The sequence below is a fragment of the Macrobrachium nipponense genome, chromosome 22 (assembly GCF_015104395.2).
Source record: "Macrobrachium nipponense isolate FS-2020 chromosome 22, ASM1510439v2, whole genome shotgun sequence".
Lineage (NCBI taxonomy): Eukaryota > Metazoa > Arthropoda > Malacostraca > Decapoda > Palaemonidae > Macrobrachium > Macrobrachium nipponense.
This window is the reverse complement of record NC_087213.1, coordinates 50,818,431-50,833,078: the sequence shown is the minus strand read 5'-3', so window position 1 is coordinate 50,833,078 and position 14,648 is coordinate 50,818,431. Positions and strand designations below refer to the sequence as shown.

Genomic DNA, 14,648 nt, shown 5'->3' with positions numbered 1-14,648 from the left:
TTGATAAGAAACATTTTTCTATTATTGGTGGTACAAGCCACAGTAACTTCCTCACCACCCTTGAGTCTTTATACACTAAACAGCTGGTTCCGTCTTTAAACTCCAACGTATCTGCTTCTCCTCTATATCTAGCATAACTGAAGTCTTGGGTAGGTCTGCAATCTTGGTCATTCGTTCTTCCTTCTCCACTGTAACAGGTTGTTAGGCACCGGGTCTCTCTTTTACTTTTGACACATTCTTGTGATGGTTTTTTAATTAAAAGTTAACTCTTAAGTTTTTTCAATTTTTTGATGTTTTTATTTACTTTTTAATGTTATTTATAATATTCTTAATGAGTATGTTTTAATTTTACAGACTGAAGATGCACTGAGTTATGTGCGAAACGTTTTTGTAATAAACCATGGACTTTTTTTATGTGTTTGATGGACCCTGCTGATTGCCGATACAATATCTCATCTGGAACCTTTATATATAGTATGTGTGTATAATATATATATATATATATATATATATTATATATATATATATATATATAATATATATATAGATATATATATATATGGTATTAGGTCAGAGTGTCGAAGGACAAAGTGTCGAACAGACAATGTGTCGAAATGACAAAGTCGAAGATAGAGAGTGAGAGAATAAAGTGCCAAATTGTCTAATGACTGAAATTAGTTGTTATCAATTCTAGAGAGAAAGAGAGAATGAAGTACCAAATTGTCTAACGACTGAAATTACTTGTTATCAACCTTTAGCCATATAACAATGTTTACACTGATATATCCTTTACATATATACAGTATGCATTCTGTTAGAGCTTCACTCACCAGTTAACTTCCTTCGAGATTCAAACGTTTCAATTCAAATTTCCATTCTACCAAACCCTCCATAATGGAAATAATCAAAACTCAAATGGGTGGAAAGAAACTGCTACACGAAGGCTATGCATACGTGATCGATAAAATGATTAATGAACGAATTTATTGGAAATGTGAAAAAAGACATTATTGTAACGGCAGAGCAATAACGCACGGTGAAACAATTTGCAAAGCTACAGAGCATTCACATCAGCAAGACAGTGCGATTATTGATGCTATAAAAGTTATAGATAAAATTAAAATTAATGCTCAACATTCTGAAGAAATTCCATCGTCTATAATAAATCAGTGCACAAACGATGTTCAAGTTTCTATAGTTGGAAAGCTTCCAAGAAAGGAATCTCTAGTTCGGACAATAAGGAGAGTTCGCAGTTCAACTTTTAGCGGTGAAAATTGACTGTAACAACGAGGGGGGAGCCATTCTTATTATTTGATGAAAATAGTGTAAAAATATATTCAACAACCCAGAATGTCAACACTTTGAGGTCCAATAGAAGATGGTTCTGTGATGGAACCTTCAAGTCGGCTCCTAATGGAAAACAACTATATACCATTCATGGTCTTATTGATTAAAATATGACTACCGTTAGTGTACTGCATTACCGATAACAAAGATGAGACTACTTATTCCATTATTTTTGAGTTTTTGCATGAAAAGCAATTAAATCCTGCTTCCATTACTGCTGATTTTGAACGCTCGGCCATCAACCAAATGAGGATAATTTTCCCGGAAGCCACAATTTATGGATGCTTCTTTCACTTCGGGCAGTGTCTGTGGAGGAAAATCCAAGCTCTTGGGTTGCAGACATGGTATAACGAGCGCAATAATGCTTTTATTATAAAGCAAATACAGGCCCTCGCATTTGTTCCTCCCTGTGATGTTTGTGCTCTGTTCAATAAGTTAATGGAGTCTTTTGATGAAGAAACCGATGAAATATTAGGAGAATTTTTACAATATTTTGAAGCTACATGGCTGGGAATCGTTCAGAGGGGAAGAAGAAAGCCATTGTATGAAATTGACTTATGGTCAGTTCACGAAAGAGTGGCAAACGATTTGCCTAGGACCAATAACTCCGTTGAAGGTTGGCATAATGCATTTCATAGAAGAGTGAAGATTTGCCACCCTACAGAGGACAAGCTTTTACGAAAACTACGTATGGAGCAGGCCAGTACTGAAATGATTCTAGAGCAAATTCGACAAGGCAGAGATGTAAGAAAAAAAATTAAAAAATATGCTATCCTTAAGACTAAAAAGTATTTTTGATACATACGACGTCAATCTTGGATTTGAATATCTCAGAGCCATCGCTCACAATCTTTAAACAAATATTGATGAAAGTTTTTTTTAATACATTAATATATTTGTATTTTCATATTTTATATTTTTTCATAAATAAAATTCTTAATGTTTTTAAGCTGATATTGATGAATAATTGTAATTCTTTACTTATAAGTTTTTTTAAACATCAATGCATTTGTATTTTCATACTTTTATATTTTCACATAAATAAAAATTTTAATGCTTTTAGGCTAATATTGATGAATGATTGTAATTCTTTGATAAAATTTTTTTTTAATACATCAATACATTTTATTTTCATATATTTCCTTATAAATAAAATTTTGAATACTTTACATTTGTTTGTATGACATCGAATGTAATTTTGATTACTAATTTGACAATTGGATGCTTTATTCTGTCTCTTTCTCTCTAGAATCAATATGTAAAGTATAGTTAAAGGTTAATTTGATTACAACTAATTTCAGTCCCTAGTCAATTGGATACTTTTATCTCTCTCTCTCTCTTTGGCTTTATCATTTGACACTGGCAGTTCGACAGTTTGTCAGTTCGACAGTTTGTAAGTTCGACAGTTTGTAAGTTCGACACTTTGTCCATTCGACACTTTGTCCTTCGACACTCTGTCCTTCGACACTGTCTTTCGACATTCTGTCCGCACACGTATATATATATATATATATATATATATATATATATATATATATATATATATATATATATATATATATATATATATATACATCGAGCTACAAATGTCCTTTAATATCTAATTCACTCTACCACGGAATTAATATATTTTCATATGTGCTTAATCAAAGAGGAATTTTATTAGGCAATAATAGAATTGACAGCGCTCAGGCGCGAACCCAGGACACCATACAAATCTAGGAACATCAGTGAAGCTTTTACCCAATCCACCACCACAAGAGGCTATATAAGGTAATTTCCGTCTCTCACCCTCAAATACCTTTCGCCCTCAGGTATTCACTGATTTGGAGCCAGCATTACCCCACCTCGACCTCGGTAGTGTTGTAGTGCTTATGACAGCACGTAGCCATTAATATAACTCGTATCACATTACCGTGATTCTATTATCGTCTAATAAAATTCCCTTTCTGTTAAGCATATATGAAAATATATTAATTCCGAGGTAGAATGAATTAGATATTAAAGGACATTTGTAGCTCGATGTATGTATATGAATCACGGTAATGTGATATGACTTATATTAATGGCTACGTGCTGTCATAAGCACTACAACACTACCGAGGTCGAAGTGGGGTAATGCTAGCTCCAAATCAGCGAATACCTGAGCGCGAAAGATATTTGAGGGTGAGAGACGGCATTACCTTATATAGCCTCTTGTGGTGGTGGAGTGGGTAAAAGCTTCACTGACGTTCCTGGATTTGTATGGTGTCCTGGGTTTGCGCCTAGGCGCCGACAATTCTATTATTGCCTAATAAAATTCCCCTTCGGTTAAGCATATATGAAAATATATTAATTCCGAGGTAGAGTGAATTAGAAATTAAAGGACATTTGTAGCTCGATGTATGTATATATATATATATATATATATATATGTTATGATGTTTTTTCGACACTTTTTAAGTAGCATCATAAGAAACTAGTTTCCGAGTGGATGGGTACTAGCTTACAACATTCCAAGTTTATGATGGTTTTCAAAAAGGCATTTACATCCAAAGTCTTTTTTTATTGATATGTATGTGTTTTTCAGATTATGGAGTGGTTTCTAATATTGGAGTGTTCTGCGTTTGCAATTCTGCTACCAGTACAGAAGCTTACACCACGATGAGAATTGATACACATCTTAACCCTTAAACGCCGAAGCGGTAAAAATCAAAACCTCTCCCGAATGCCGGGGCCGTTTTGGAGTGAGCGCGGAAGCGGAAAAAATATTTTTTTCAAAAAATCACAGCGCGCTTAGTTTTGAAGATTAAGAGTTCATTTTTGGCTCCTTTTTTTGTCATTGGCTGAAGTTTAGTACGCAACCATCAGAAATGAAAAAAATTATCATTGTCATATATAAATAATGCGATATATGATAGCGCAAAAACGAAATTTCATATATAATTGTATTCAAATCGCGCTGTGCGCAAAACGGTTAAAGGTAACAAGTTACTTTTTTTTCGTTGTAATGTACACTAAATCGCGATCATTTTGGTATATAACACATTGTAAAACAATAAAAGCAACACAGAGAAAATATTATCACAAAATGATGCATGAATTCGTAACACGCGGACGTAAAAAAATATATTTTTTTAAATTCACCATAAATCTAAATATTGTTATAGAGACTTCGAATTTGTTTCAAGATGAAGTTAAATGATGGAATATTACAATACTGTAAGAGTTTTAGCTTACAATTGCAGTTTTCGACCATTTCGGACGAGTTAAAGTTGACCAAATGTCAAAATTTTTTTATAATTTTTTTTTATATGCAATTATTTCGGAAATTAGAAAAGCTACAACCTTCAAATATTTTTCCTTTTATTCTACATGAAATTGCGCACATTTTCATATATAAAACTCTATGAAATGCCTAATATGAAACGGAGCAAATTTTCCGAGAATGTGATGTACGCATTTCTGAGTTTTATGGCGGAGAATCCGCGCGCGGAGGGAAGGAAAGTTTTTTCATAAATTCACCATAAATCGAAATATTGTGCTAGAGACTTCCAATTTGTTGCAAAATGAAGGTAAATGATTGAATATTACTAAAATATTAGTGTTTTAGCTTACAATTGCGTTTTTCGACCATTTCGGTAGAGCCAAAGTTGACCGAATGTGGTTTTTTTTTTTATATATCGTGATTTATATGCAAATATTTCGAAAATGAGAAAAGCTACAACCTTCAATTATTTTTCGTTGTATTCTAAATGAAATTGCGCACATTTTCATATATAAAACTTTATGTAATGGCTAATTTAAAATGGTGCAAACATTACCACAATCGCACGTATGATTTTTTCGGAAGAGTTACCGCGCGGACGTAAGGAAAATGTTTTTTTTTTCATAAATTCACCATAAATCGAAATATTGTGCTAGAGACTTCCAATTTGTTACAAAATGAAGGTAAATGATTGAATATTACTAAAATATAAGAGTTTTAGCTTACAATTGCGTTTTTCGACCATTTCAGTAGAGGCAAAGTTGACCAAAGGTTGAAAATTTGTCACTTATCATTATTTATATGAAAATATTTCAAAACTGATAAAAGCTACAACCATGGGTTGTTTTTAGTTGTATTGCGCATGAAATTGCGCACATTTCCATATATAAAACTTTATGTAACGGCTAATTTTAAAATGGTGCAAACATTACCACGATCGCATGTATGATTTTTTTCGGAAGAGTTACCGCGCGGACGTAAGGAAAAAGTTTTTTCATAAATTCACCATAAATCGAAATATTGTGCTAGAGACTTCCAATTTGTTGCAAAATTAAGGGAAATAGTTGAATATTACTAAAATATAAGCGTTTTAGCTTACAATTGCGTTTTTCGACCATTTCGGTAGAGTCAAAGTTGACCGAAGGTTGAAATTTTGGCACTTATCGTTATTTATATGAAAATATCTCAAACTGATAAAAGCTACAATCATGAGTAATTTTTTGTTGCATTCTACATAAAAATGCGCACAGTTTCATATATAATACTCCATGCAACGGCTAATTTAAAATGGTACAAAAATTATGTCAAAGTGACGAAATAATTTCCGAGATGTGTCACGGATACTTTTTAGTGCAGCAAGAAAGAAATTCGCGCTTGCGCGCCTGCGTAACGATTGTAAACAAAACAACACCTTGATCCGTGAACTTCCAGCATCCCCCAAGGCGCGTGATTCAAGAGTTTTCGGCTGGTAGGCCTATAAGTATTTTTCCACTAATTTTTTAAAAACTTTTTTGAGTCGACGTATGGTAGTCCATTCGGCATACGGGAGACATTTTGACTCGACGTTTAATACGTCCATTTGGCGTTTAGGGTTAAGGAGTCTGTAAAACACATTGATAATAAAGACCTCTGCATTTTAGGCCATACCACCAACCCTCAAGACCTTGTTATTATGTAATCACTTTTTATTAAACAACTTGTTTCATTATTAAACACTCATACGTCCTCCTCCCCTCTTTATTTGTCTTGACTTGTGTTGTTTATTTATGTTTTTATGCTTACGTTTAGTTTAACATTGTCACTCCTCTAGGTCAGTCTTTAACCTCTTGTTCTGTAACTCTTCATTGCTGACTTCAATTTTTGTTTACTATATGTTCAATTATCTTTCATATTAATGCATGTCCTTATCAAAATTTAATTCCTTTAATTTTAATGTGTATACATCGTAAACTTTTATAAGAATAATTTTTAGCTTTTACATTTACCTTTTAGTTTTGTTTTTACAATTTTACTAGGAATTTCATTTTTCATTTTAACAGCCCTGATGATGTAATTAATTGGACAACTATGAAACATCAGAGTAAAGACAGCCTGTCATCTGAGTTTCCTCTTCCCTTTAATGATGATTATTAATATGGATTGACTCCTGACTCATTACACTAAGCTACATGGATTTTAAGCCAAAACCAAGGAAAAGTAAGACCTCTTTATAACCAGATTCATTCATTCTTGCCTATATGCAAGTTGCCTCTGTGATCTGGAAGCCTCCATTCTCTCTTAACCCTCTTTCCTCCCATTAGCTGCCCTGGATTTGATCTCAGCAGTTGTCCAGAGGAAGGAGGAGTCTATCTCGGCCGAGATTTTATAAGGACAGGGCTCCAGCTGCTCTCTCTGAGAAAAGCTCAGAACTTTCTCAAGCCCTGCACTCCACTTCACCCCTTTTGCTACCCTGCCTCCTCTGGGGGATCCCACAAGTGTTCTTATTCCTCCATAGTGCACAGAAATATCAGCAGATGAGACTACCAGATCCAGGATTTCCAGGTACTGTGAGATGTAAATTTAGTACAGTCAGTGAATCGTTTTTCCTCTTGTCTGTATTTCATTTTCTTCTCCCAAGGAGACTTTTCCCCCTTTTTTGTTCAGCTTCTCACTCCCCAATTTTTTTTTCAATGCTGTAATCAATTCCGTTGTGATGCTAGTAAACATCCCCCTAGCTAATTCAAGTAATGTAATAGTCCTTTCTGTGTAAGCTCCGTCATTTCATGCAGGCTTGAGTGAGCTGTAATATTTAAGGCTAAGAGCAAGTAGTGTGTAATGTTTCCCACATGTCCCTTGCCTGATTGTGGGAGAAATTGGGAACCCTTTGGAATAAGGCTTGCATTGAAATAACCCACTTTGCGCAAATTCTGATCTCCGTGTCTGGTTCATTTCCCAGCCACATGTTTCTCATTTATTCCTGGACCTACCCGTAACTTCATGTAAATATAGATCATTTAAAACTAAAGCCCATAGTTTATCTAAATTCCTCCTTTTTCAGTAATATCGGCTTCTGCCATAGATTTTTGTTTGTATTAACTCTTGTCCCTTCAGTCAAGGCCATTTTTAAGTGTTAGAATACATTTACAAGGAGAAAACGAGCAGTTCATAACAAAATGGCGACCTTGTCCTAGAATCACATGAAAATTAATTTTCATTTTCTCGTCGTAGCGATCATTAAACTGGTATCACGAAAGAAAATGAATTTGAATACCTTTTAATATTCTTGAACAAGCACAGACCAAGGTTTCCCAATTCTCCAACAGCAGGTAAATTTTCTAGTTATTTGTGTAGAACTAGGTATTCTAGTTAGGGATGTACAAAATCTTACTGCCATTAAGAATAGTGATAGGAAAATATTAGAGCCACATGCAAGCCGATAGCCTAGAGAGAGAGAAATTCAACCTTAGCTTCTTTTTTTATATGCTATTGCATGAAGAATATAGGTATTTAGGGAGTAAATACAAAACGAACATAAGTGCCATATTTTGTGAATTGCAAGTATAAATCGTCGAATCTCATGTTGCAAAGAGATTTCGTAGGTAAATTTTTAATGTGAATCATCCCACTGTTCATTGTGCCTGAGCGTACTCTCTCTCTCTCTCTCTCTCTCTCTCTCTCAGGTCTAGATAGGATAAGGAGAAATGAAGTTTTCATAATACGTAACACTAATATTGTAATACTCACCTGAACACCTGAATTAGCCCTAATCCCAGTTAGCCCGAACAGCTCTCAATTACCCTGCCCACTAGTGGCAAATTTAACAGCCAGTGCTACTAACGCTGCGGGTAAAACTTTCCTTTGAGTTACCATCACTGACGGTTGGCAACACTGATGCAGGTGTGTGTCGTTACTCTTACCTTCCTCAATTGCTTATATAGTTTCAAATTGATGTGGGGAAAGGAAGGTGGGAGTCATTCAGGTGTTCAGGTGAGTATTACAATATTAGTTTTATTATGAAAACTTCACATTGCAATACACCACCTGAACACCCGAATTAGACTGATTCACAACACTTAGAGGAGGAGGGATCAATTCTATTGCCTGCCTCTTCAATACCGTAGAGATGGTAACTCAGTAAATTAATTTATCTAATACCATTATTTAGCTTTATACTCACTTTATCTGTTATTCCTTTTGGTGGAGAGATGTCTTGGAGGGTACTTTGATCGTCTGTCGGGTCAGTACTATGTCTACTCCTTCCCAGATTTATCTTCCAGAGCTCTGGGATGTGAAGGAGTATGATGAGGCTCATATGTGGCTATTCATAACCTCTCATGTATAGAAGAGCAAGAAGCAGCGTGCAGAGCTGTTGTCCCTCTTGGTAACCCTTCTGGTTTGCCGAGGGCTTATACGACCAGGTTACAATGAAATCTTCGCGTCGACACGATGGCCTAGCCTATGAGAGCAACCCCTCGGACTCTCATAGGGAGACTATGAGTACCTAGAACGTACCTGACTACGTTTATCCTATTCTAGTATCCCTTTTATCTAGGCATCTAGAGACCCAAAGGAGTTCCCTATCTTGCTATCATAAAGACCTTAAAACTTATCGTATATCACCTTCACCAACCTAACCTATATAATAGAATTCGCCGCTACACACGGGCTAATAGAATGGCCTTTCAACGAAGCAAATTGAACATCTCTTAAAGAAAAAGAAGTAAAGACTGAGATGGACTTCCAGAAGCCACCTCCACAATGGAAGACACTGAATAATTCCTTAGAAAAGAAGATGAAGTAGCCATACCTTGAATACTGTGCGCTTAGGGTAGTACTGGGTTTGACGTTACTGAAGGCGAACCTGCAGAAGCCTGAGAGATTACCCCCCTTAAGAGGAAGCTAATCACATTTTTCAAAAGCGGACGAGAAGGATTCCGAGGAGATACGATTAGTGTCTGCAGGCGAGGACGAAGTTTCTCTAGCCTAGACAAAAATACTTTTAGTGCTCGCACCGGGCATAACATCTCTGGATCTCTGTCGACGAACTCTCTTAAGGCAAAGACCCTGAACGACCTTAGGAGAGGGTTTGCCTCCAACTCTGTTTTTGCCACAAATTCCGGTAGAAAGAACAAGTAAATATCATCTCCTTTATACGAGATAAACCATTAGACTGCTTGTAGCTCACCCACCCTTTTAGCTGTCTCTAGTGCTGTAAGGAAGAGCACCTTTTTAGTTAGTTTTCTTAATGTCAGACTTTTGATTGGTTCGAAATTTGGGGAGCACAGAAAACGAAGCACTACCAACAGATCCCACAGAGGGGCCTGATTTGGTAATACCACTCATTTAATCTTAAAGGATTGTATTAAGTCATGGATACACCTGCTCTCGAGACCTCAGGGAGGTGAAACCTAAAAGTATTGCTAAGCACTGAGCGGTAACCTGCTATTGCTATCTTAGGTATCGACGGTCTAGACATAGAATGACCCTCTTTTCGACATCAACCCCTGTACAATGTCCATCTGACTTGGTAGAGCTTCCGCGTTGACTTCCTCAAGCTGAAAGAAAGCTGTTTAGCCACCTCTTTAGATATTCCGGCTTGTCTTGCTGCTCACTCGACAGTTGCCATGCAGCTAGGTTTAACACGCGAGGGTTCTGATGGTAGTGGTGAAAATGTGGTTGTTTGAGCAGATCTTTCAGAATGGGAAGGAACATCGGAACATCCGTAATGAGTTCCAGGAGTTCCGGAAACCATGGGTGTTGTGTGCAACAATGAGCTATCAGTCTCATACACACCTTGAAGCTCTCCCTCAGTTTCTTGATTACCTGATGGATGAGGCCAAAAGGTGGAAATGCATATACCTGCATGTGATCCCAACTTTGTAGCATTGCATCAATGCCTATCAACATAGGATTCACTACTGGTGAGAAATATATCGGAAGGCGATGGTTTAGTCTCGTCGTGAATAGATCTACCGTTGCTGGCCACTTCCGGAGTATCTGACGTACTGCGTCTTAAGTCAACGTCCATTCTCCTCCCAGTACCTGGTGTGAGTGACTTAATGAGTCGGCTGTGGTAGGAAAGACACTCTTTGGCCTTTGCACCATCTCAGAATTCTTTGAGCTACTACTGAATTGAGTTCTGTTGATCTTGTTCGTCCCGAATTCTTCAGATATAAAATTGCTGTTACATTGTTGTGTACTAGGCTTGAGAAACACCTAAGTGCTTCTTCTATTGCCCTGAGTTCCCGAAGATTTATTGACTCCTCTCGTTCCCGATCCCTCCAAAGGCCTGAAGCCTGAATTTCCTCCAAGGTTGCTACCCAACCTTGATTTGAGGCATTTGTATACAGATGGACATCGGGAATGAGGGAGACTAAGGATCTTCCAAGTGTCAGGTGCCCTTCTTCTGACCATCACAGAAGATCCGACAGGCAAGAATCGCTCCAGCCTATAACTGTGTTCTCGTTGAGGAAGTCCCAGCGATTCCTGAGATATCTCTGTAACGAACACGAGACACTGGTATCAGAAGGGATAGAGATGACATTCTCCCTAAGAGACTTTTCCAAGATGACACTGTTTGCTCACTGTTGGACATAAATAGCTCCACCTGTTGGAGCACTGCCTGTATTCTCTTCGGAGATGGGAAAGCTTTCAAAAGAAGAGAGAGAATCAACATCCCTAAATATGTCATAGATTGAGTTGGAACTAGTCAACTTCTGTGCAAAGTTCAGTTGAATTCCTAAAGTCTCACATAAGCTAGGAAGAAAGTCCCTCGCCCTTAAAATCTCCTCGAGGAAGGAAGCGATAATCAGCCAGTTGTCTAGGTATCTTAGCATTCTGTAACCCCGACAATGCATAATTGCAGACACCAGAGACATGACCCTTGCAATTACTAGCAGCGACGTGGTCAGCCCGAAGGGGAGAACTTTGAACTGGAAGGTGCCGATGGAAGACATGAACCTTGGGGACCTCCGAGAGTCCAGATGAATTGGAATCTGGAGGTACACATCCTTTGGGCCCACTGATACCGTCCAATCCCCCCTTCTGATTGACCACAGCCCCGACTGCACAGTCTCCATATGAAACCTCGCAGTTACCACCCCAACTGTTTGGAGGGCTCGGAAAGATCTGATAATCGGCCTCCTGTGGCCCCCAACCCACCTTTCGACGCAACGAAGATCCTGCTGTAAAACCCTGGAGAGGGAGGGGCTGTTTCTAGTGCCCCCTTCTCCGAAAGGGCCTGAACCTCCTTCGCTAGAGCTCTCTCCCTGATGGAAGTTGGGAATAACTTGGAAGGTTGACGGAAGAATATGACAGAGGAGGAAGGGAGTGAAAATGGATCCGATAACCTGCCCTCAGAACATCCACCACCCAATCCTCCGTTTCCCACTCCTTCTATACTTGCCAGAAAGGGGTTAGACAGCCTCCCACCTGTGCAGACGAGGGATATGTCTCCTATTTGGTAAAATCCCGGGACAAAGAAGGCTTAATGAATGGAGAGGAAGAGCCTGACCTCACCCTGTTTGCAAAGCGCACCCACTTAGGTGTTATAGGAGGAGACTTAGAAGATGTTCTCTTCAATGGGGAAGACTTACGCATCCTCTAGATGAACGGGAGCCCTGGGCTGCTACCCTAATCATGGCCTGTTGTGATAAAACTTATGCGCTCCTCTAGGTTAATGGGAGCCCTGGGCTGCTACCCTAATCATGGTGTGTTGTCATTCAACTGCCAAATTGGAAGCAACGAAGCTTGTCATACTGGCTAGTCTTCCTCCTTAAACAGAGAATTTGCTAAGGCTAGGGGAGCTCTAAGTAAGGCCCTCTTGCGTATGTCCAGATAATGAGAGGGGAAAGTGGCTCAGATAAAAGTTCCTTCTCTTCTTACCTACAAAGATCGTAGAGGAAGCCAGAATATTTGTCTGATGTGCTAGATCCATTCAGATGGAAGTTATTAAGCTGTTTGAAAGCCTGGATCTGATGGAACATAGCCGTTATTCTTCAGAAAATCCATCAGGCTTGATAATATCCAGAGTGGGTGTGAAAGGGCCTCAGTCTGGTTATGCAAAACATCCTCTAAAACTCCCGCTTCTCTTAGCGAGATCCCTATGAGCCTAGACGCTGCAGGAGACCTACGCAGGATTGACTCAACCGATTTGTTGAGAGGCAACCTGACCCCTGACTGCATAGATTGCCTTGCGAGGAGAGAGAAAAGAAATGTCCTGTCTATTGGAAGTTACCACAGTAGCTAGTCTACTGTCTGCCTCATGCAATGCCTGTCTCACCCGGTCAAACCAAACCAAAATGCATGAGAAAGGAGCAGGAGCTAGTTAGTGGCATAGGACGCCTTAAATAAAGACTGATTTGAAGAATGTGGCTTGTCCGGAGCTCTCGCTTGCGGGTGCAGATCCGTCAAATACTCCAGCATACGTCTATAATCATTACTACTAGCCAGAGGACAACCCAAGTCGACTGTAATAGTATCTTAAAACTCCGGACAAAGGAGGAGGAGGAGGGGCAGAGCGAAGTCCATCCAACGATGAAACATCTGCCAGATTACCACTAAAGCCTGTCAACTGAATTTCTACATTAACCCTTAAACGCCGAGTGGACGTATTTTACGTCGACATTTTTTGTCTCTCAGGTGCCGACAGAACGTATTTTACGTCGACATACAAAAGTTTTTTTAAAAATTCGCGGAAAAATACTTATAGGCCTACCAGCCGAAAACTCTTGAATCACGCACCTTGGGGGATGCTGGGAGTTCACGGATCAAGGTGTTGTTTTGTTTACAATCGTTACGCAGGCGCGCAAGCGCGAATTTCTTTCTTGCCGCACTAAAAAGTATCTGTGACACATCTCGGAAATTATTTCGTCACTTTGACATAATTTTTGTACCATTTTAAATTAGCCGTTACATGGAGTATTATATATGAAAATGTGCGCATTTTTATGTAGAATACAACAAAAAAATACTCATGATTGTAGCTTTTATCAGTTTTGAGATATTTTCATATACATAACGATAAGTGCAAAAATTTTAACCTTCCGTCAACTTTGACTCTACCGAAATGGTCGAAAAACGCAATTTTAAGCTAAAAATCTTATATTTTAGTAATATTCAATCATTTACCTTCATTTTGCAACAAATTGGAAGTCTCTAGCACAATATTTCGATTTATGGTGAATTTATGAAAAAAAAACATTTTCTTTACGTCCGCGCGGTAACTCTTCCGAAAAAATCATACGTGCGATTGTGGTAATGTTTGCACCATTTTAAATTAGCCGTTACATAAAGTTTTATATATGAAAATGTGCGCAATTTCATGTAGAATACAACAAAAACTAACTGAAGGTTGTAGCTTTTCTCTTTTTTGAAATATTTGCATATAAATCACGATAAATAGAAAAAAACCACATTCGGTCAACTTTGGCTCTACCGAAATGGTCGAAAAACGCAATTGTAAGCTAAAACTCTTACAGTCTAGTAATATTCAGTCATTTATCTTCATCTTGAAACAAATTCGAAGTCTCTAGCACAATATTTAGATTTATGGTGAATTAAAAAAAAAAACTTTCCTTCCCTCCGCGAGCGGATTCTCCGCCACAAATCTCCGAAATGCGTACGTCGCACTCTCGGAATATTTGCTCCGTTTCATATTAGGCATCTCATAGAGTTTTATATATGAAAATGTGCGCAATTTCATGTAGAATAAAATAAAAAATATTTGAAGGTTGTAGCTTTTCTAATTTCCGAAATAATTGCATATAAATAAAAATATATAAAAAAATTCGACATTCGGTCAACTTTACCTTGTCAGATATGGTCAAAAACTGCATTTGTAAGCTAATACTCTTACAGTATAGTAATATTCAATCAATTGTCTTCATTATGAAAGAAATTGGAAGTCTCTAGGACAATACTTAGATTTATGGTGAATTTTTGAAAAAAATATTTGCTTACGTCCGCGAGTTACGAATTCATGCATTATTTTGTGATAATATTTTCTCTGTGTTGCTTTTATTGTTTTACAATGTGTTATATACCAAAATGATCGCAATTTAGTGTACATTACAAC

General features: G+C 37.8%; 1 protein-coding gene across 5 annotated transcripts in view; it reads right to left on the bottom strand.

Annotated features, from left to right (window-relative positions):
- The window catches only part of LOC135198629 (DNA excision repair protein ERCC-8-like), a 201,661-nt gene that overhangs the window by 121,403 nt on the left and 65,610 nt on the right, over positions 1 to 14,648 (bottom strand). The gene's annotated exons all lie outside the window — the stretch shown is intronic.